The sequence below is a fragment of the Camelus bactrianus genome, chromosome X (genome assembly GCF_048773025.1).
Source record: "Camelus bactrianus isolate YW-2024 breed Bactrian camel chromosome X, ASM4877302v1, whole genome shotgun sequence".
Lineage (NCBI taxonomy): Eukaryota > Metazoa > Chordata > Mammalia > Artiodactyla > Camelidae > Camelus > Camelus bactrianus.
Window position 1 is genome coordinate 99603214 of NC_133575.1, and position 24607 is coordinate 99627820.

Consider the following 24607-nt stretch of genomic DNA (forward strand, 5'->3'; position numbering starts at 1 on the left):
ATTTTTACTATCTGTGAGTCTGTTTCTGTTTTGTAGATGAGTTCATTAGTGTCCTCTTTTTTCTTTTTTCTTTTTTAAGATTTCACATATAAGTGATATCATATGGTATTTTTCTTTCTCCTTCTAGCTTACTTCACTTAGAATGATGATCTCCAGGTCCACACATGTTGCTGCAAATGGCATTATTCTATTCTTTTTTTTTTTTTTTATCACTGAGTAGTTCCATTGTATAAACATACCACAGCTTCTTTATCTAGTCATCTATCAATGGACATGTAGGTTGCTTCCATGTCTTGGCTATTAGTGCTGCTTCGAACATTGGGATTCATGTATCTTTTCGAATTAGAGTTCCCTCCAGATATATGCCCAGGAGCAGGATTACTGGATCATATGGTAAGTCTATTTTTAGTTTCTTGAGGAATCTCCATACTGTTTTCCATAATGGCTGCAGCAAACTACATTCCCACCAACAGTGTAGGAGGGTTCCCTTTTCTCCAAATCCTCTCCAACATTTATCGTTTGTGGACTTTTTAATGACGGCCATTCTAAGTGGTGTGAGGTGATACCTCACTGTAGTTTTGATTTGCATTTCTCTGATAATTAGCGATATTGAGCATTTTTTCATGTGCCTACTGGCCATTTGTATGTCTTCACTGGAAAATTGCTTGTTTAGGTCTTCTGCCCATTTTTTGATTGGGATATCTGTTTTTTGGTTTTTTGATATTAAGCTATATGAGCTATTTGTATATTTTGGAAATTAATCCCTGTTGGCAGAATTGTTTGCAAACATTTTCTCCAAGTCTGTAGGTTGTCTTTGCATTTTGTTTGTGGTTTCTTTTGCTGTGTGAAAGTTTTTAAGTTTAATTAGGTGCCATTTGTTTATTTTTGGTTTTATGTCCATTACTTTAGAAGATGGATCCAAAAAAATATTACTGTGATTTATGTCAAAGAGTGTTCTGTCTATGTTTTCCTCTATGAATTTTATAGTAGCTGGTCTTTCATTTAGGTCTTTAATCATTGATCTTTTTTTTTTCTTTCTTCAAATATTTTTCTCTCTCTCCTTCTGGGACACTCATCATATATATGTTGGTACACTTGATGTTGTCCCACCTGTCTCTGAGGTTCTGTTCATTTTTTTCTGCTCTTTTTTCATTCTGTTCTTCAGATCCCATGATTTCCATTGATCTATCCTCAATTTGACTAATTCTTTTATTCTGCCGCCTCACATCTGCTGTTGAGCCCCTGTAGTAAATTTTTCATTTTGGTTATTAGACTTCTTACAATTCCAGAGCTTCTATTTGGTTCTTTGATAAAATTTTCATCTCTTGGTTGATAGTCACTATTTGATGAATCATTGTAATCATATTTTCTTTAATTCTTTAAATATGGTTTCCTTTAGTTCTTTGAACATATTTATAATAGCTTCTTTCAAGCATGTGTCTGGTAAGTTGAATATCTGGACCCCCTCAAAGACAATTTCCACTAATTTTTTCCTTGTGTATGAGTCACACGTTCCTGTTTCTTTCATGTCTCACACATATTTTTGAAAAAAATTATTTTTTAGATTAGATATTATAGCAACTCTGAATTCTAATAACTCCAGAGGTTATTGTTATTGCTGTTTTTGTTCATTTGGTTTGTTTGTTTGTTTGTTGATGTGCTTAGAGTAATTCTGGCCTATTTCCCCTGCAGTGTATGGCCTCTGATGTTTCTGCTCAGCTTTTAAAAAAAATTTTTTTAAACCTGCCTTCCTGAGGATTGTCCCTGGGTAAGCATAACTTAGTGGTTAGCCAATAATTGGTCAGAGGTTATGCTTAAACATCTTTAACCAGTAAGACCCATTGTCAATGGATTTGTGTGTGGCTTAGGGAATGCTTTCAAATTCAAGCATTTACAAACAGCCTTTTGCAAGGCCTCATGTTCATCCAGGGAAGAGTATCTTGTCAGGGCCCTCTCTGGTCTCTCCTAAGTAGGCACAGCTTTGCACATGTGCACAGCCTTCCAGACCACCAGAGATATCTGGGGTCTTAGCATGGATCCCTTTGGATGTCTAATTCCTGAATCTCCCTGGTAAATCTCCAGTTTGTTGATTTTTACCCAACCAGTAACATGACTTCCCAGGCTAGCTACAATATTGGCCTTTCTAATTATTTGCCATTGATTTTCCTATTGTTTTTGACATTATCCCAAGCCATGAATTTTTCCAGACTATGCTCCAAACAAAGTCAGCTCCATCAGGCTGCACTCACTGCCTTCCCTGCCTTCCTAGGCAGAACTTCCTTGTCATGAAGCTGGAAGAGATTAGCAACTCCGGGCCTCTGTATATTAGCCCTATGTTGTTGACTTTTTCATAGCAGGCTGGGATCTATGGGTTAAAAGCCAGTAGGCAACAAACTGAAATTTTTACATAGCCAATTGTTTCAAATATAGCCCAAATAGGCACATATTTAGCCACTGAGAGAGAGCCTACCTGCTTTGCAGACCCTGCAAAACTGCACCTAACATCTGCTAGCCACAGGTGAGATAAACCCTATATCTGTAAAAGACCACAAGCCACCGCTGCCCTTCAGAGCTCTCTGCCCCAGAGGCTCCCATTATTCGGCTGAGCAACAGCACCTAGATGTGTAAGCTCCCTCTCCAGTGCCACTCTTCCCTGGACGTTCCTTGCCCTCCTGCCTTTCTGGGTGGTGGCCCTTGTAATGTAGCCTTTAGAAGGTCTCATGCTGTGAGGGACACGCCCTCCTCTCTACCATGCAAACCTGTCCAATTGGCCCCCAAATCAATCTTATTGGGTGTTACTGCCACCTGGTGGTCATATTTTTTTTCTTAATCAACCCTGACTTGCCCTCAAACTCACTACAAGGAGGACTCAAGCTGGCTTGAGTTTCTGCCCTCCAGGAGTTCTCAAGTTGATAGGCGAGTTATGACAAATCCATTCAGATCAGTGGCCAGCTGATGGATATAAATTGTTAGTGATCAGATTTGGGAGGAGGGAAGAGGTCACCGTGGGCAGGAGTGTGTCAGGACTAGCTTCCCAGAAGAAGTGGAAATTGAATTGGGTAGTAAGAAGACTAGGCAGAACAAAAGATAGAGAAACCAAAAGATGAAACCAAGAGAAAAGGGGCCAAACCACTCATCAGTGGAGCGATGGTTTCAAATTCTAAATCTTTTTGAAAGACCTAGTAGAATTAGATTCCCTGACAGAAACCAAATATTGAAAGCTAGTTTCTACCAAGTAGCTCTGTATCTAAGTAGTGTCTCCAAGGTTGTTTTCCCCTCCAATGGTCACTAGAATAAAAACACTGCACATGAAAATGATCACAAGCTAAGTAATGTGTGGATCACGCTACAGAACAGCTTGAACCCACCTGTCTTCCTGGGTCTAAATAACCTCAGAGAGAAATAACCTTTTATAAACACAGTGGAAAGATTACATCCCACCATGGCTTTTCAAACACAAAAGAAATGCTCATAAATATTCTTTGATTTCACTGGTAACAGTAGCTGCTCACAGGAAAATAAAACCATCCTTCCCCTGCTGTCCCCAATCTTCCAAAGGCATCCCACTGCCCTCCTGATCAAGTTATCCTCCTTTGAAACAAAGTAACTTTTAATAAAGTGGGTCGCTGGCAGGGAGAAACTGATACGATCACACACCTGTTATAATAGGATTTAATTCTGCTTCAGATGTGCTAGTTTTAATAAAAAAGGATTGAGCAAATCGAAAATAAATTACACTGAAAGGTCAGGCTTATTGCTTGTACAGTTATGTTAACTCCCCCACCGACACTTTTAGAGACTATATTTATGAGACCTTTTGATTTGGGAAAGAGAGGTATAAAATACATCTACAATTTCCCCATTATTTGCTGCAGTATTTCATTTTCAAGTGTCAATTCCAAGCACTTAAGTATGGCATTCTTTAACAGGAGTAAATCTAAAAAGTATGAGTTGTTTACAGAATGCTGTTATTCACTATATTAATAAAACAAGCGTTTCTATCCAGTGGAAAGTTAGAAAAATCCTTCCAGAGTTTACGCAGCATGCTAATTCACTTGAGTGCATGTGGAGCATTTATTAAGAATGTGTTGGCTCCTAATATGAATGAATATATTCCTCTGACACAGCATCTCCTCCACCAGAAGGGGAGCCTGCTCGATTTACTAACTGGGGATGGAGGGACCAATGACTCACCCAAGATTATTTTCCTGATCTTTCTAATGGGACATTCAAGTAGATATAGTGAGTTTCTATCTTTGCTTGGCTTCAGTTTAACTAGAAGTGTTACCATAAGCGACTCCAAATGTCTTCCTCTGTCCCTAGGTTGGTTTCATGATCCACCCATCACACATAACGGAATGTTGAAGGGGACTTCTCCTATTGCCCCCAAATTGGTGACTATGGTCCAAAACTGAGGATAAGCAATAATAACAATAATAATAGTAAACTTGCATGACATTTATTATGTACATGGCACTGTACTAAGCACATTACGAATCTTAGTCCAATTAGTCTTTACAATAACCCTATGATGTATATACTATTATTACTTCCACTTTAGAGATGAGGAAATTAAGTCACAGAAAATGTAAGTGAGTAGAGAATTCAGGATTTGAACTCAGGCACTTTAGCTCCAGGCTTGAAGTGTCTTGGAGCCTAGATGCTCTCACAGTCGAAAGAGAGTCACCAACAGACGAGAGAGACCAGGTGTTTCCCCAGGGTTTACTAGACATACTGTCATCTGCTACCCTCTACCCCTCTCACCTCCAGTCTACTTCCCTGAGGTCTGGAGGAAGGGAGAGAGCAACTTATTAGAGATTTCAGCCTGATGGAAAAGAAGAAAAGGTTTTTCTCTTCCCTCCACCAAAGGCAAGGGAAGTAGGGGTGGACCCCAAGAGAATCTCTCATAGATTTGAAGAGAACCGGAAGAGGAGGAGACTGGTATCTTCAGACCGGTACCCTCCAGCAGGATGCTGGAAGAGCAGTAGACTCTGCACGCGCACCCTCATACCTTTGGGTGCAATAATCCTTAAGAGAGTGTGATCTAGATTCTCTAAAGGCAGAGGGTGTGTGAATCCTGAGGCTGGGCCCTGCTCCTCACTTGGAGATTTCTAAAGCCAGGTGACTTGCTGGAATAGCCTGTCCCAGTAGGACATGAAAGGATTGTAGTGCCATTAATGTGGAGGAGAACAGGATAATACTGGGTGGTACTCCCACTCCCAGATCCCTGCTGCCCTTGAAAGTCACAGAAAAGGACCACAGCAGTTCTGGGACTCCACATGAAGGAGCACGGAGCAGAAGAGCAGGAGCCTGAGTGCTACCCAGACAGCTTCAGGGCCAAAGTCATGGCCACCCATCTAGTGAGGATGTTGGGCATGTGGGCTTCTGGGAATGACTGCAAAAGACCAGGCTGCCCCTCTCTGAGGGAGTTCTCAGTGGGGCCAGACAGCACTCCCATGAAAGCCACAGAGGCTGCCTGCGCACACAGAAGGTAGCCCAGCAACAGGAGCTGCCAGCAAGAGCTAGAAGCAAATCTGACCAAGGTGAGACCAGGGGCATCTCCCTACCCCTGACAGACAGCTAGGGCGCCGTGGCAGAGGAGCTAAATTACAAGCAGGACGGGGAAGAAGAATGGGGGCGAATACCACGCCCCTGCATCTGCTTCTAGTTCTCCTATCCACCCCTCCAGACAGAAACCTGGTAGGGAGCAATCTTTGAATCAGACATGAGATTGGAATTTTTTTAATAGAGTAAATTTTACTAACTGACAAGGACCAGAAGATTATGACTAAAAAGAGGCACTCAGCAAAGCAAGGTCGGAATCAGTGTTCAGAAAACATGAAAGCTTTACATGTTAATACTCTACTAACTTAATATTCCTCAGTGAATCAATTACATCAGAATTCCATGGGGGCAGAGTTGGGGAGCAGGTGTCTCTTTAGCAGGCTGTAGGAGTGTGGGGATTACTTCGAAGATAACATATCTATGTAAACATTCTGACCTTCCACGGTTCATTTTCAGTTTGTCATTCCCGGATTTATAACCAACAGGTGTTGTCCAGACCACCAGCCTAGGGGAGAAGACCATCACACACAAAGACAGAATAACAGCGTCATCCTTCTCTGGCTCAGTTCCCACTTGCAGAATTGGAGGAACTCGAGCTGCATCCAAATTCTTCCTTCTGGCTCAAGTTAGTGATGGCGAAGAACAGATGAGGAAGGATCCTTGGAGTGTTTTGCAACTTCCACTTTAGGACATATTTTCACATAGTTCCTGGAAATCAGGTTCTGACTGCTCTTTCCGGAACCTACCACATGGTCACTGCCCAAAAAGCCTACTGCTCTTTGCTGTCACAGGACTTCACCTCCTTGATATGGCTAGTGTCATCATCACCATGGTAGCAGGCCTCTTCTGTATTGGCACAATTCGTCTCATACAGAAATACTACACCAGAATGTGATGGCACATTCCAGATGTCACATGGGAGCCCTCTCTCCCTCAGACTCTGACATTTGTTCGAAAGGAATGTGCCAGCAGCCTATCTGAGTGCCAGCCCACCGCAACACCCTTGATAATTCCTCTCTCCACATCATACCACTCACCCTACACTAAGGTGGTGGATCCCAGCTCTCTGTTACCAAGGTGAGCTCCTAATTATATTAGATATGTATTGTGTAAGCGCTCTGTGGTCAAGCACTGTGATAACTGTATTATCACATTGAATCCTCAAAACGACTCTATTAGGCAATTCCTGGTTGGAAAACATAGGAACAAAAAGGAAGTAATGACTTAAACAACATGAGGCTTAGTTTCCTCTCATGTTCAGGTAGGACTGGTGTGATACCCCGCGGTGTCAGAGACCTAGATTCCTCTTCCATTGCTCCATCTAGTGTGTTGCTTCCATTCCCAGTGTCATTACACAGTACTGGCTGGCTGCTGGGGCTTTAGCCATGATGATCCCATTCCATCCAAAGGAAAGTGGGAAAGGGATGGGAAGGGTTTGTCCCATTAAGGACGCTTCCTACAAGTTGCACATACTGCTGCTGCTTACATTTCATTGGCCAGAACTTAGTCACGTGATTACACTTAACTGCAAGAGTGGCTGGGAAACGTAGTCCTCATTCTTGATGACTTTGTGGCCAGCTAAAGAACTCGGGTTCTATTGCTGATGAAGAAAAGGGAATACATTTGGGGGACAATTAAGAATCTCTACCACAGGTAGGTACAAGCTTCCCACATATGATTGTGCATTTTGTGGATTCAGAAAAGTTGAAAGATGGAAGATGAAATGTAGCCAGTGCCTACTAACAAAACCAGCGTGCTCAAGGTTCAGTCAGCTCAGGAGTGTCTTTTGGATTAGACTGCACCATATGAAATGATCATTTTCATAGATCAAAAGTGATGGAGTAGCAGCAATTTCATATGGTTCAACCTGATAATAATATGACTATACGACTGCTCTGTCTAATGGGGAGGGAGCCCTTATTCCCCACTGGCTAGATGCTAAATGTTTAGCAACCATCTCTCTGTGGTGGGTGGGGGGAAGCCCTTATTTCTAATATTTGCTGATTTCCATGGTGTAAATGCTCCCACCATGGCCGATCTCAAACCTCCAACTTGACATCACAGAGTTGGGAAGATGTATACAGTAATACAAAGGTACATAGTATTTCCACATACAAAGGTAAGTATATAATCTCAAGAGCATACAGAAGTAAAATGTAGTAAAACAATTAGGAAGTGATGAGTTTGGCCTATGTGTTTTTAACATAGATTTTAATTAGAAGTTTATATAATTTAATTTTTAACAATGGCTTAAAAATTGGCTTGCAAAATTTCCCAGAAAGTTAACCATTGGCTCTTGTGAGCCAGAACAAGCTGGCTCTCGCATACCCTCGGCTAATGGTCAGAGTTCAATCCTCCAGTCATTTGACCTGCCCAGCAAATTCCTTGCTTCCTTCTGTAAACCAACACAGAGGCACCCACCTCTCCAGCCTTCCAGATGTATACGTGTTAACTGAATATTTATAACTTTGCCTGCACCCTGAGATCTCTGTCCACATATCAGCACTTCTTTAACCCCTTCTATTTATCTTCTCAGCCTCTACCACCCCTTGGGGTAATAAAAATGTATATGTACTCCCTACTGGATGAAGTACACATTTCCTGAGTTTATTTATTCTACAGTGATCTCATTAGTCCTCCAGCTTAAGAAAGGGCCCCCTATTGCTCTTTCTAGGATCCAACAGCTCCATTTTCTCCTCCCCAGGCTCCCACATTCGGATAACAAAAATCTCTGTCCTGTTAGCTGTTCTTTCTCTACATAGAAGCAGCCTAGTATTTTGCCTTTGTGGTCAAATTTATCCACCTACCCATCCATCCAGGAAACTTATTCCCACATTCTCTTTGGATAGTCTCACTGCCTCATCATGGGATAGAGATTAGACTTAAAAGTCCATATAAGTTCCTTCATGAGCCCATATAAGTCCTTTCCCAGGGACTTCAAATATTGTCACTCCCTACCTCACCTTTTACGTTTCAGCAACACTGAAAAGCCTGGAGTAGCTTCCAGTCCTCCACTTACACTCTCCCAGGGTTTTCTTGCCTTGTGCTGCTGCTTTTCCCGCTGGGTAAAAGGCTCTCTCCTCCTCTCCCCATCCCACACAATCACAGTCCCTTGTCAAATGCTTGGTCATCTCTCTCCACCTCCTCCACGAAGCCTTTTCCGATACCTCAAGACAGAATTCATTACTTTCTCCACTGCACTTCTTTACTTCTTTACTCTGTACATACTTCTGCATGACATATAGGGTTGCCAGAGTTAACAAATGAAAATACAGGACATCCAGTTAAATTTGAATTTCAGGCGAGTAACGAAGAATTTGTACCATGTCTCGTGTGATATTTGGGACAAAGTTATGTTAAAAATTATTTCATGTTTATCTCAAATTCAAGCTTAACTGGACATCCGATATTTTTTCTAGCAACTCTGGTGACACCACGCTAGCGCCCCTCGCTGGCAGCTTGTATATGTGAGTTTCTTGAGGGCAAGGATTTGGGCTTGTTTATCTACGTATTCTTAGCACCACGCAGTCCTCAGCACATGGTAAGAGCTTAACAAATGTATTTGGAACTACATTTGGGGACTGCTTTATACCATTTGAACTAGTTTACATACATCATTTTACTGAGTCTCACAAAAATCCAGTAAGGTTAAAAAAAAAAAAAACCCAGACATGATTATCTTCATTATACCAATGATAAAATGGAGGGCCAGAGAGAAGTGACCCACCCAAGACTCTTGCAGTGCAATCACGACAGAGGCAGAACTGGGACCGGGTCTTCCTGAGTCCCCAGTTTTTTTTCACTAAATCACACTGCTGTTTTCCTGTATGTAGCCACGGATTTTATGCAACTTTGCAATTTTCCGAACTATTTCTAAGCTTTAAATAAATGATCATGCTTGCTTTGGTTTTAAATGATATTATGCCTCCGTTGGTATAGCACTGACTTTAATATAGTTTGAGGTGCTTGAAGTTGAGCCTTGTGAATTTTTAATTAGGTATCAATCAAACTGAGAGTCTGGTTATAAAGCATCATTTTCCAGTAAAGTCAGCAACATGGTAAATGATTTTATTGGTAAACCATGAGCTTCTTTACATATTTATTATTATTATGTCAATACAGGTTTCCTCTATCTGCGTATGTATAGTAGTTGACAATACCAGCCACATTATTAGTTTGGTTTCCTCTGCTTGGCTAGCTTTTCAGTCGTGGTGAGTGAAGTCTGTATTTCCTGTCTCAGCACTTTCGAAGAAGTGGCAGTTACAGTAAAACTTATATTAACTTGCACCCAAGTAATGAGCCCTCTGTTAATTGAAATTTTTCTGCACTTAAGCACTTATGAAAAAAGGAAAAAAGAGGCAATTACGTGAGGATGGGTCGACAAACACTTTTTCCCCCAGAAACATCTGACACTAGTCTCTTCAGTCCAATTCCCTGTACTGTTTCCATCCAGAGTCCCAGACCGTAATGGGTGATCAGCACCTTGGCCCTTAAGAAAGGTCCAGCTCTCTAGGAGCCATGGGGTTCAAAAGAGGCAGGAAGAAACTAATGTTTATTAAATGACTACTATGTCCCTCTCTGGAAAGGGTCTCGAGAAACTGGTGACCGTGATAATCTCCTGGGAGGGAAACTGAGTGATGGAGGCGGGGTGCGGGGGACAGTGATAACAGGGAGGCTTTTTTTGCCCTACAGTCCTTTGTGCCCATTTCAAAATTTTTATCATGCACCTATATTACCTAATCAAAGAAATAAATTAAACATTGTTGTATATGCCCACTATATTCTTTGCATGAGCTAATACATTCTCATAAGGACCCTTTGAGATAAGAACGGTTATCTCTATTTTTAGAGAGAGAAAACTGGGGCTCAGAGAATTTAGGTCACTTGCCTCAGCTCACATGAGTTAAGTGAGAGACTCAGAATCTGAACGAGCGTCTGCCTCACTCCAAAGCTGCACTAACTTTGCTGTTCCCCCAAAAAGATGAAAACCCAGTATTTGTACTCAAGGGCAATCTTGATGGAGAACTAAGACATAAAACTTTGAAGGGTTAATTACTGTAGCTTATTGATTCTAAGAAACACCCTTTAAATGTTCTGAAATCACTAGGATGTGTCCTCCAATGGATGGCAAGTTGTAGATTTCATGGTGTGTTATTTTGCTTGGTGAGTCATAAGATAATGGTGTGTTTTTCCACCCATGGTATCTTGGAGTCAATGACATATGGTTCCAATAGGATGTAGAGAATCGAAAAGTCCGAATAGGCAAGTAACTGCTATAGGAGTTCTGAGGAAGGAGCATCCTCGCCTGTAAGAGTTGCTGGGAAGGCTAGGCACTGATTCGAGCTAAGCCACAGCGACTGGGTAGTATATCTGGTATCTACTTTGACAATAGTTCTGTGCAATACACCATCCCAAAACTCAGTGGCTCAAAATGACACCCATGTATTTATTATTTCTCTCAAGTCTACAGTTTAGCTGGGATGTTCTGATCACCTGGGCTAGATTTGTTCCTAGGTCTACTGTCAGCTGCAGGTCAGCTGACTGGTCTCTGCTGGGCTCACTCATGTTTAGAGATCAGCTGGCTGTTGGCTGATCTAGTTTGGCCTCAGCTTGATTGAGTGGTGGCCGGGCTCCATTCTGTGCCTCTCCTATATCTCTGATGGGCCAGCTTTAGCACGTTCTCACGGATCTTGCAGGGAGCAAGGGCAGAGGGGCAAGAAGGAGCAAGAGGAAACAGGCGAGCATTTTCCAAGCCTCTCCTTGCAATATGTTTGCTAGCATCCTATTGGGCAAATCATGACATGGTTTAGCCCAGAGTCCTGAGATCGGGCAGAACACCCTGCTTACAACAGGAGAAGTAAAGAATGAGGTCCGTCAATGCCATCAATCTGTCACCAATAAGCTTCAGATAATGCAGGTTGAGGAAAGGAAGGCTTTGGTTGCTGGCTTGGAAAGACCCTCCAGGAAGAGGAGAGTCATCCAAATAGAGTGTGTATGTTTGAGGGGTTGTTATATCAGCAAAGACAAAACCAGGCTAGGCTATAACTATGAGTTTATTTAGAGAAAATGTTCACAATGACAACACAGAATTATTGTTTGAAGTAAGGATAGAACCAATAGTCCTATAAACTCAGCCTCCCCATCTCTGCACCCAGATGCTCTCGAGACTCACCCGTGGAACCCTAAGTCTCTACCAAGTACAGATGGAAAAGTCCTGCATGTCACCCTTGGTCCCAGCAGCAGGCCTAGCCTGCCTTTGTTCACCTTCCTAAGACAGGCATAATGAATTCAGCTTGGAGTGCAGGCTCTCTGACCCTGGGGAAGTCATCCTCCAAGTCAGCCATCTTGTGAAGCCAAGGTGCCTTCCTCACCAACCAGGGCATCGTTCCTCATGTTCAACTCCCTCCAAGTCCAGAAAGAGGGTCCCACTCCAGTGGATGAACTTTAGAAAGAACACGTGAACAAGCCCCACTGGGATTCCAGTTTGCACCCTAACAATGTTTGCAGAACTTTCTTCCCTGTAATATTGGTAGATAATTAAACACCTCTCAGCTCTGAATCACACTGAGGATATGCACAGCACTGAGAATTTTTCTTTTGAAAACAAAAGGGAAATCAATTTCAGCCAATTCCGTTGTCACCATTTTATGAAGTTAAGATGCTCAATGTAAATTAATGTTTTGAATGTATGCCTTTGATCAATAGGTGTAATTATTGATTGAAATCACACAAAGCCAAAAGAAAACCAATCACTCCTGACACTGTAGGCTTTATACCATGCAGATAAATCCCAAACACAACTGCACTAAGCTCAAAGCTGATGTGACCCCACCCCACCCCCAATGCTACAAGTCAACTCTTAAAAAAGAAGCAAATATTCACTCTTTGCCTGCCTTCCTGTGCAACTCCTCTGGATTTGTAACAGGTAATGTCCCCATTTACAGATGAGGAAGCTGAAGGCCAGAGGAAATAAGTAAAGGTCACAAAGCTAGTAAGTGGTGACCAGGATTCACACCCAGAACACTGATTCTAGTGCCTAGAGGAGCACCATCTCTTTACTTCCTTTGCCACTGATCTTAGATGCCTTGCTCCTCTCCTCCCCAAATATCACTTTCCATTCTGTTTCATGGAGTTCTGCTCACCCCTAGAGCCTGGCTGCAAAGGTGACACAAATACCCAGTTTCTCCTTCCCAGAAGACCTCAAACAACCAGAAACAAAGGATCATGCCAGGAAATGAGTAGAGATAGTATCATCTGGTAGATGAAGGTGCAGGATCAGTGACTTCAAGACGTAAGGCCTCATACATGCTGCCAGAACTACTGAACTTTAGAGGAATCCTTGAAAGACATGAAGTGGGTGGGATAGCATTAAAGAGAGAAACGACAGCCCACGACATGGGTGGTAAAATTCTGCTGTAGTAGATGAGAGCAGTCCAAAGGCTGCTTCCTGCCTTCAGGTGGTGGAAACAGGAAGAGCTCAAGAGAGACACCAGTACAACATCAAATAGGAGCCCTCCCACCTCTTCCCTCTACAGGCCAGGTGGTCTCAACAATAGCAGCACAATATCTGCTTCTAGTTGGGAGCCATGAGTAGGGAGCTTGAATCCAAGAGACATCAAAGCTTTAGGTATAAGACTGTCAGACAAATTATAGGACACCCAGTTAAATTTGAATTTCAGATTTAGCAATGGACTTTTTTCCCACAACTATGCCCCATATATTGCATGGGACATACTTACACTAAAAAAGCAATTATTGTTTGTCTGCAATTCAAATTTAAATTCAAAACTTCTAACATTTTAAGATTTTAACGTACAATATATGGGTCATACTTATATTTTAAGAGGTCATTACTAACCTGAAATTTACTTGGGAATTCTTTTATTTACTTAGCCTGGCAACCCTATTGATGAAGCTTACAGCCTCCGAGAGGAATAAAGAACACTCATGTCAGGAAGAACACTCACCCATGTCCTCCTCCAGGAAGATCTCCTACTCTCCTTTAAAATGATCACAACGAACAGTAGCAACTTCCATCCAGTCCCTCAACCAGACTGTGCAGACAGAGGCAAGAACTTCGAACATGTAAGGAAAACTCATACCATTAAAGAGAAACAACAAAGTCAGTAAGTAAAAGAATTTGAGTTAGAACAAACAAAATTAACAGGAAAATCAGAATAAGACCTTCACATACGTTTGATTTATTCCCTCAGAAAGAAATGGAAGGATATTACATCCAGAAAACTGGAGTAAATGGTTTTGAATAAGAACTAAAGATTATCTTTAAAGCTACTTAGAGATGTTGAAAATTAAAATATAACTATTAAAATAAATAGCTCAACAGATGTGCTAAATAGTAGATTAGATTTACATGAAATGCAAATAAGCAGCAAGATTGAACTGAGAAATTATCCAGTAGAACCCAAAGAGTTAAGAAGGTAGAAAGTGTAAAAGTACAAAGACATAGAAGACAGACCTAGAAGTCTGGATATCAGTCTAATAGAAGTTCCAAAAGAAGAGAGCAGACAAAATGGAGAGGAGGCAATGTTTGAATAAATAACAGTCAATATTTTCCCAGAACTAAAGAATGATGAGTTTTGATTGAAAAGTCCCATCAAGTGCCAAGGAGGATAAATTAAACATACACACACACACACAGACACCCTTAGACACATTATAGTACAATTTCAGAAACCAAGGATAAAGTGGTAAAAGGTACCAATGCAGAAAGAGAACTCAGAGTACCAGAAAGGAATGAGAATCAATTCGACATTAGACTTCCATCTGCAACAATGGATGCAAGAAAACAAGGAGCATTCCTATTGTTAAAGGAAAATAATTCTGAACCTAGAACCCTATCAAGAAGTGGGGTAAAATAAAGACATTTTCAGCCACATAAAGACTCAGTAATGTTATCTACCACAAACCTACACTGAAAGAATTCCTGGTGGATATATTACAGAAAGAATATTGATTCCAAGAGGAAGCAGTGACATTCAAATCCAAAACTATCAATATGAGAATTGGGGATGGAGAGAAGAGGGTAGTAAAAGCATGCTAAGGTTATACTTACTAATTACAGTGTTAGAAAAAATGTAACTTTATGTGTATGTTAAAAATTTAAGGGTGGGGGAGGGTATAGCTCGGTGGTAGAGTGTGTGCTTAGCATGCACAAGGTCCTGGGTTCAATCCCCTGTACCTCCATTAAAAAAGAAATAAACCTAATTACCTCTCCCTAAAATAAAAAAAATTTGAGTGATTAGTAGAACATAGAAATAAAATGTATAATTTTCCAACTTGAAAGAAGGGTAATAAAAAAACTCAATCCATTCAACAAAAAGCAGAAAGAAAAAAATGAATAAAGTGAAAGCATGATATGGTTATAACAGGAAATAAGAAGTAGGAATAACCTCATACACATCAGTAATCACAGTAAATGTGAATAAATTAAACTTATCTATTAAAAGACAGTAAAAATGATCCAACTAGATGTTACATGCAAGAGACAAAATAAAATACCTATAATGAAAAAGAATATGAAAAAGGAATATATATGTATATGTATGACTGAAACATTATGCTGTACACCAGAAACTTGACACACTGTAAACTGACTATACTTCAATAATTTAAAAAATTGCATTTGACAGTTGAAGCAAAAATTATAAAATAAAATAAATCAATCCTTTTTTTGCTCATTGAAAAGAAATTGACACATTTTACCAAAGCTTCAAGAAAGCAATATTTAAATGTAATGAATAGAAAAAGTTCTGGAAGTCTACAAACAAACAGATAATAGTGATTACTTCTGGGGAAAGGAGGTGGAAATTATGATCAACAGGGAGATAATAAATAATATTTTCATTTTCATAAGAAGAATATATTCATGTATTTCTTGTGTAACTTATAATTCCTTTAAAAGTTGCCCTACAATTTAAATGCCAAAAAAGGTCTCAATCTGTACCTAAATTGAAGACCTAAATGAAATGGACAATTTCCTTTTTAAATTACCAATACTGGCTCAAAATCCACTGCTTCCCAGCTGAGTGAGCTTTGGCAAATTATTTAACATCTCTGAGCTTCAATTTCTCTATAAATAGTGAACAGTAATAGCGCCTTTCTTATAGGTGTTATAAAAATTAAAATTAAATGAGTAGACAATGGAAAGTGCTTAGCACAGTGCCTGGCATATAATAAGTGCTCAATAATTGTTCATTGTCACCATTACTATTTATTAATAAAATAACAATATTGAGGAATTACAAAGGCACAAAACCTTACAGTGATCTCACAGTCACCATCCTTAGTGTGTAATTCCCAACTGCCTTCTGAGTCAATCCCCCCTTGGAATTCTGTCTTGTACTCTCATTCTTGACTGTTGGCCTTACTCTCCCTCCCTACCCATAACCCTGACCCACTTCAGAGAAAGTCACATGGGTTCTCCTTTCTTGTTTGTTTCCTTTTTTAAAATTATTGTGGTAAAATACACATACCATAAAATTTACCATTGGAATCATTTTTAGGTGTAGAGTTCAGTGGCATTCAGTACATTTACATTGCTGTTCTATCATCACCACCATCCAATGTAGAACTTCTTCACCGCAAAAAAATTCTGCACCCAGTTAAACAATAATTCCCCCATTGTATATTCTTTTTCCTGAAATTCCCTCTTCTCTGCATAAAAATACTAAGCATTTGTCTCCAAGGACACATAGCATCTCTAAAGCTCTCCTTACTGGATGCCTTCCAGTTCTCCAAATTTCTAGAATGATGGTCTCCAGGCCTTTCCTCATAGTCAGTACTTTCAATGAAAGTAGGGAAGGCATCTTTTAAAATATATTTACAGGCCATTTGCAGCAACATGGATGGACCTAGAGACCGTCATTCTAAGTGAAGTAAGCCCGAAAGAGAAAGAAAAATACCATATGATATCAGTCATATGTGGAATCTAAAAAAAATAAAACGGACACTATGAACTCATCTACAAAACAGAAACAGACCCACAGGCATAGTAAACAATCTTATGGTTACCAGGGAAATAGGTGGGAAGGGATAAATTTGGGAGTCTGAGATTTGCAAATGTTAGCCACTATATATAAAAATAGATTTTTAACAAATCAAGTTTCTTCTGTATAGCACAGGGAACTATATTCAATATCTTGCAATAACCTTTAACAAAAAAGAATGTGAAAACAAATATATGTATGTATATGCATGACTGGGACATTGTGCTGTTCACCAGAAATTGATACATTGGAACTGACTATACAATAAATAAATAAAAATATATATTTATATTTTTATTTATTTATAATATTTATATTTATTTATTGTATATATGTATATATGTGTGTATATAAATATATATATGTATATATATATATTTACAGGGATAACAAGCCATTTTAAGTCATTCGAATCTTACTGACCTACATAGAACCTGTTATGGGTTGAATTGTATCCCTCAAAAATTCATATATGGAGGCCAAACCCCTAGTACCTCAGAATGTGACCTTATTTGGAAATAGCACTGATGCAGACCCTAATTAGTTAGGGTAAGATGAGGTCATATGGGAGTAGGAGGGGCTCCTAATCCAGTATGACTGACTTCCTTATAAAAAGAGCACCATCTGAAGAGACAGGCATGCGCACAGGAAGAACGCCATGTGAAGATTGGAGTTTTGCTGCCACAAGCCAAGGAACTTCCAGAAGCTAAAAGAGAAGCCTGGAAGAGAATGCTTCACTAGCATCTTCAGAGGGACCATGGCCCTGCTAATCCTTTGTTTTTGAACTTCTGGCTTCCAGAACTGAGACAATAAATTTCTGTTGTTCCAAGCCATCCAGTTTGTGGTCCTTTGTTACAACAGTCCGAGGAAACTAATACAGTCACCTACTAAAGAAAATGGGAGGGGGAAAATTTGAAGGCAGTGGAGGGCTGTTGGCATGTATTAGTAGTTTATTGAACTGGGTAACAAATTACTCAGAGAATAGGGTACTTTCAGAGAGAGTCAGCTTAGGATAGAGGCCATAGTTGGGGGCTATGGATAGTAGGGGCATTATAAAGGTCCTGGAAGACTCAGAATGTCAATAAAAGCCAGGCCTGCTTACTGCCATTTTCTTAGTGTTTCCAAGAATACTTTTTCTGGGTCCATCTGATGACTCCCTGATGCCACATGATGTATAACTTCTTCCTTTTTTGTGCTATTTTTTGTTCATCTAAAGAGAAGATCTCTTGGGAGCAGACAGGCACTTGACAGGAACCGTCAGAGGAAGGCAGGCTCTCCCATATCTAAGCTGCCCAGTTTGGCATCATGAAATACTACCTAGTGTTCAGCTCACATCTTGTTTAACTGGAGGCTGATTTTTACCTTTTGAAGGGCAGTAGGCTACCCTGGGTATTCGGTAGGAGCTTTGAAGACATGAATTTGGAATGAGTTGTGATATTCACTCTGCCTTTCCTGGAAGACTGGAGGCAGGGCCCACTTCTCTGTCAACCATGGCATGGTTTCCTTACTATAGACCAGAGGCTCAGGAATCCAAGAAGATCTTTCAGCCAGCAGCTGTTGTCTAAGAGGTGGGACTGGGGCCACGGAGGCCTGTCCAGAAAGCTACTCTGTAACCCTGCTGAACTGCCTCGTGGCTGAAAAGGCAAGGACCTTTCTCCAACGCTTGAAATTGGCTCCTCTGTTTTATCGGAAATGAAATTCACAGAATTTAGAAGTTCATGAGGCCAACCTCATGTTCACTTGCTGATTTGGCCCTTAATGATCTCTCACTTCTCATCTGTGTCTTCCTGTGTTCCAGCCTCTTGCCAGTGTGCCCATAATACAAAGAAAATAGCCCCTTCTCAGCAAATATCTTGAGGTTTATAAATGACAAATAGCTGAAAAGGGAGAGAGCTGGTACCTTAGTTGACTATATAAGTTTAAAATGTGCCATCTTTTATTTTTAATTATCTTTTGTTTTTTAATTTCCCCAGTGAATCTTTGCAGAAGTTAGGTAACCGTAATTACAAGTCAAAAGGAAAGTCTTCCCCACGGAATAATTGGCAAGATTTTCAGCCATAATCATCTTGACCAAATATCTAATCATCAGACAATCATACCCTGGGCATTTGCAAAGATTTTTCAAGATCTAAAAGTGTACCCCTTTAAGAAGACACCAAATAAAAAAAGTAAAATGAAGGAAATATGGCTAAGTTTTGCATTGTCACTATACTTTGTTCAGCTTTTTGAAAGATAGTATAAGCTCTAATGTATGGTGTGACTCGTGTATTCATTCAACAGACATTTTTAAAGAACTTACTATGTTTTAGGCACCATGCTGCACACTGAAGATACAGTGGTAGGCAAGATGGACCCTGCTTGCACGGGCTTATGGGTTAATTAGGAAGATACACAACTAAAGCAGCAATTATAGTAATGTGTGATGCATTCTATAAAAAGTTAACCTTTCAAGGAGATGTGAGACTGTGGCGGGGGAACATTTTCTCTGGACTTGGAAGTGGGAGTGGAGTTATGAAGACTTCCCAGGGGTGGGGACATTCCAGTTGAGACTAGAAGGATGAGTTAGTCTGGCAGTATGTGTGCAGATGGGAGTTCCAGTCAGTAGAAACCCATTCAACAGGCTAAAGCTGTGAGGCTTTGAATAGGGTACATACAGGGAACCGAAACAAGTTCACTATGGTTGGAGTATTACTGTAAGAGAGAGTTCCTGTTTAAATAAATGAGGTTGGACAAGTGGACAGATGCCAGGTCATAAAAGGTTTTCTAAAATGTGTTAATAAATGTAGACATTTCCCTCAAGCAATGGGAAGCCACTGAAGGCTTTTGAGCAGGGAAGTGACATGGTCAGATTTATGCTTTATAAAGCACAATCCAGCTGTAATGTAAAGAACTGACTGGAAATGGGGAAAGAATAGAGGCAGGGAGATCAATGAGGTTACTGCAGTAGTCCAACAGAGAAATGATGGTGGCCTGGAGGGGAGTGGTAATCTACAGTGCAGTGATGGAAATGGAGAAGAGTGAAAAGATTCAAGAGATATTTAGAAGGTAAGATGAACAGGACTTAATGACAATATCGGAGAGGGGGATAAAAGGTGTCAAGGATGAGTCCTTGATTTAGGCATGGAACTTTAGGTGGCTGGTGATGTCATTCACTGAGATACAGAACACAGGAGAAGGTGCAAACTTGAGACTGTGGGGAGGAGAAGGAGAGGAGTTTAGTATTGGAAATTTGGAGTTTGCAGCACATGTGGTATATCTAGATGGAGATCCCTAATCAGTAATAGAGGAGAGGCTTGGGCTGAAAATAAAACTTGAGAGTCACCATCATTTAGATTATACCTGAAGTCACCAGATAAGATTGCCTAGGCAGAGAATGGAGAACAAGTAAAAAGGGCTGAGGCTCAAGTCCTAAGAAATCCAACATTTAGATTCTAGGTGTAGGAGAATGAGCACCCAATGAGACTGAGACAGAGAGGCCAGGAAGAGGAAAATCAGAAGAGGTGTATCATAGATGACATAGGAAAGGAGTGTGTTTAGCAAAAAAGAGTAGTCAACAATGTAGTAGGCTACTGAGAAGCCAAGCAACATGGGGACTGAGTGTCCACAAGATTTAATGATATGGAAATAATTTTGTATCCATATCTCAGCTGGGTTCATTTTGATCTTGCCTAAATTCAACCAAAGTACTTTCACTTTTGTTTGCCTTACAATATTGGGCTTCTTAACATAAGATTCCATCTGAAGAAAAAATTCCATGGATTTAAAAAAATTGAATGAAAACAGTAAGAAGTAGCCACTAGACTAAGAATTCCAGCTTCAGCTGAAATATTAGCAATGCCTTTCCAGCTCTAATATTCTGTGACTCTGTCCACTCAAGATACACCCCAGTCTAGACTTACCCTATTTTACTAACGTTATCTCCAAATGGTTCCTAGCATGGACCTTCAGGCCTATTAGTCATCCTCCCTATATTGTCAACCTCATGTCAGTTTCTTTGTATCCCTTTCTATCCTCTGTCCATAAAAATCCTTCCATGTCAAACTTGAGTTCCCCTTCTCTCAGAGGCCTTCCTTGACTCCATGTCATGCTGATGGTCTGCTCCTCTGCTCTTGTTTTAGCAATTATTACACACTACTTCTAACTTAACAGTTTTCTGTTTGAGACATGGCAGTCTTATCACCCTAGTGAGACTATCAATTCTTCTAGAGCAGCAGCTATGTATTTACCTGTATGTCCACTCCCACATGTGAGACACAGGCTACATGCTCAGCAAATACCTATTAAAAATCATTTTTCTCCTGAAACTGGCACGCAGCTTTCCTTTTTAGCTGTTAAGGCAACAAGACCAAGCCCTACACTCTGCTATCTGTGGTATGCTTATTGCAAAGGATCTTCATTCTATGACATTTGCCATAGTTAATGGGGTGAGGCAGGGAGATGTCAGTATTTTAGTTGCAGTAAATCATCAAAAACAAAACAAAACAAAACAAAACAAAACAAAACCCAAACAAAAAAACCCAGGCAAATGCCACAGGAAAGAAAACAACAGCTGGTGCTGTGTTCAGGAATCTGGGACTTTTGTTACAAACCCTCAAACCCTAGTGTGGGCCTGGCCTTGAGAATGAACATCTCACACTGAGAGGCACTCACTTTTAAAGAAGGTCATGTTTGAGGTCACAGCTAGTGGACTATATTGCTTTAATGGGGACAATATAAAAATCATACATTTTCTACACAAGGGCTGGGGAATGATTTTGCCTTGGCTTATGATGCATTTACCCTGGAAGGAAAGCAGGTAAACGTGGTTGAGACTTCCATTAAGCTGTAAAACTTGATGGAGCCAATTATCTCCCTCTGAAACTCAGCCAATATAAGGAGGAGGAGAAGAGAAATGGCTTGGACATGGAAATGGGACATTGATAGAGATATGTGGGGCATCAGGAGGTCTGAGATTTTCATAGTGGTCCACAAAGAAGAGGGGGTCCTGAGAACAAAATTTGACTGAAGTCAGTGAGCTTTTACTGAGCCCCTTTGGCTCCCACAAGCCTTTGTGTTTAGCCCTTTTGTGGATGATATTAAAATACAGGGTTCCTGGTCCTTGCTCTGTAGAAAACTATAATGTAGTTGTTAAAGCCAAGACAAAGATAACCAAATTAACAAAAGAACATTTACAAAGTGGTATGAGTGGAAACAAAATATAAATTAGCTTCAAGCACCTATGAAGTGGGGAGTCAGAGAATTACAAGGTGTGTGTGTCCACAAGTGTACGTGTGCCCAGTTGTGTCTGCTAGGGAGGTGGTGGTGCAATAATCTGGGAGATGGAGCTTCAACCTGAGGAAGTTTATGAGCTAGATCACTGGAGGAAATGAAGCCTTCTCTGTAACTATATCAGCAGTGGGTGCAGAGGCAGAAATAAAACAGGGCATGTAAAGAAAAGGATTTTAAAAATCAGGCTATTTAGACCAGCCGGTCTTTGTGAGCATGGCTGGGATTGGGGAGTTGGGCAAACAGGCATGAAAAGGTTGGTAGTGGGGAAAAAGTTGGATGATCAGTTGAGACTAGTTAAAAGAGAGCCTCAAAATCCATAGCTAGCATCATACTTAATGGTGAAAGACTGAAAGCTTTCCCTCTCAGGTCAGGAACGAGACAAAAATGCTCACTGTCACCAATTCTATTCAACATTGTACTGGTGGCTCTAGCCCAATCAGGCAAGAAATAAAAGGCACCCAGAGTAAAAAGGAAGAAGTAAAACTATCTGTATTTGCAGATGACATGATCTTGTATATAGAGAACACTAAAGAATCTACTAAAAAATCTATTATAACTAATAAATAAGTTCAGCAAGGTTGCAGGATACAAGATGAATATACAAAAAAAATTGCATTTCTATACACTTGCAATGAACAATCAAAAAATTAAATTAAAAAACAATTACATTTACAATAGCATCAAAAATAATAAAGTATTTAGGAATAAGTTTTTTAAAAAGTAAAAAACTTATACTCTGAAAACTACAAAGCATTGTTGAAAGATATTAGAGATTTAAATAAATGGAAAAACATCTCATTTCATGGATTGGAAGATTTCATATTGTTAAGATGTCAGTAATCCCCAAATTAATCTACAGATTCAACATAATCTCTACCAGAATCCCAGCCAACTTCTTTGTAGAAATTGACAAACCGATTCTAACACTAATATGGAATTACAAGTTGCCCAGAATAGCCTAAACAACCTTGAAAAGAAAGAACAAATTAGGAGGAGTCACACTTCCTGATTTCAAAACTTACTAAAAAGCAGTGGTAATCAGGACAGTATGGTAGTGGCACAGGATACACATATAGATCACAGGAGTAGAATCATGAGACCAGAAGTAAAACCATGTGTCTAGGATCAACTGATTCAACTGATTTTTGACAAGGGTGCCAAGACCATTCAATTGGGAAAAAAATATTCTTTTCAATAAATGGTGCTGTGACAACTGGATAGCCATATGCAAAAGAATAAAGTTATACCCTTACCTCACATCCTACACAAAAATTACCTCAAAATGGGTCAAAGACCTAAATGTAAGAGCTAAAACTATAAAATTCTTAGAGGGAAATACTGAGGTAAATTTTCATGACCTCAGATTTTGCAAAGTATTCTTAGATATGACACCAAAAGCCTGGGCAACAGCAACGACAACAAAAATAGATAAATTGGACTTCATCAAAATTTAAAACTTTTGTGTTTCAAAGGACACCATGAAAAAAAGTGAAAAGAGAACCAATAAATGGGAGAAAATTTTTGCAAATCATGTATCTCGTAAGTGATTTGTATCCAGACTATTAAAAACTCTTACAACTCAACAATAAAAAGTCAAATAACTCAATTTAAGATATGGTCAAATGATCTAAATAGACATTTCCCCAAAGAAGATATACAAATAGGCAATTAGCACATGAGAAGATGTTCAACATCATTAGTCATTAAGGAAATGCAAATTAAAACCACAAGGAGACACCATTTCATACCCACTAGGATGGCTACAATAAAAAAGATAACCAATAACAAGTACTGGGGAGAATGTAGAGAAATTGGACCCCTCATACATTTCTGGTGGGACTATTAAATGGTACAGCCACTATGAAAAACCATCTGGAAATTGCTCAAATGGTTAAATATAGTTGCCATATGACCCAGCAATTTCACTCCTAGTTATTTACCTAAGAGAAACCAAAACACATGTCCACACAAAAGTTTGCAGACAAATGTTCAAGGAGCATTATCCATATAGTCCAAAAGTGGAAACTCAAATGTCCATTAACTGATGAATGGATAGACAAAAAACAGTGTATCCACCATACGAGGGAATATTATTCAGCTATAAAAAATGAGGTACTGATACATGCTACAACTTGGATAAACCTTGAAAACATTTTTCTAAGTGAAAGAACAATCACATTGGACCACATATAGTATGGTTCCATTTATACGAAATGTCCAGAGCAGGCACATTTATAGAGGCAAAGAGTAGATTAATGATTACTTAGGGATGGGACAGTAAGAGGGGAAATAGGAAGTGTCTACTAATGGGTATGGGGTTTCTTTTAGGAGGAATGGAAATTCTAAAATTAGATTGTCATGATAGCTACACAACTCTGTGAATATACTAACAGCCATAGATTGTACACTTTAAGTAGGTGAATTACATGGTATGTGAGTTATATATCAATAAAATTGATATTATGACTTGAGTTGAATTGTATCTCCCAAAAAGACAGGTTAAAATCCTAAGTGCCAGCACCTGTGAATATGACCTTATTTATAAAAAGGGTCTTTGCAGATTTAATCAAATTAAGATGAAGTCGTGAGGTTGGTCCATAACTCAACATGACTGGTATAAGAGAGAAATCAGGGGAAATATCATAGAGATACAGACTGGGGTGATGCACTTGCCAGCCAAGGAACACGAAGGGTCAATGGCCACCACCAGAAGCTAGGAAGAGACAAGAGATGATTCTATCCACAGTCTCAAAGGAAGCATGGCTCTG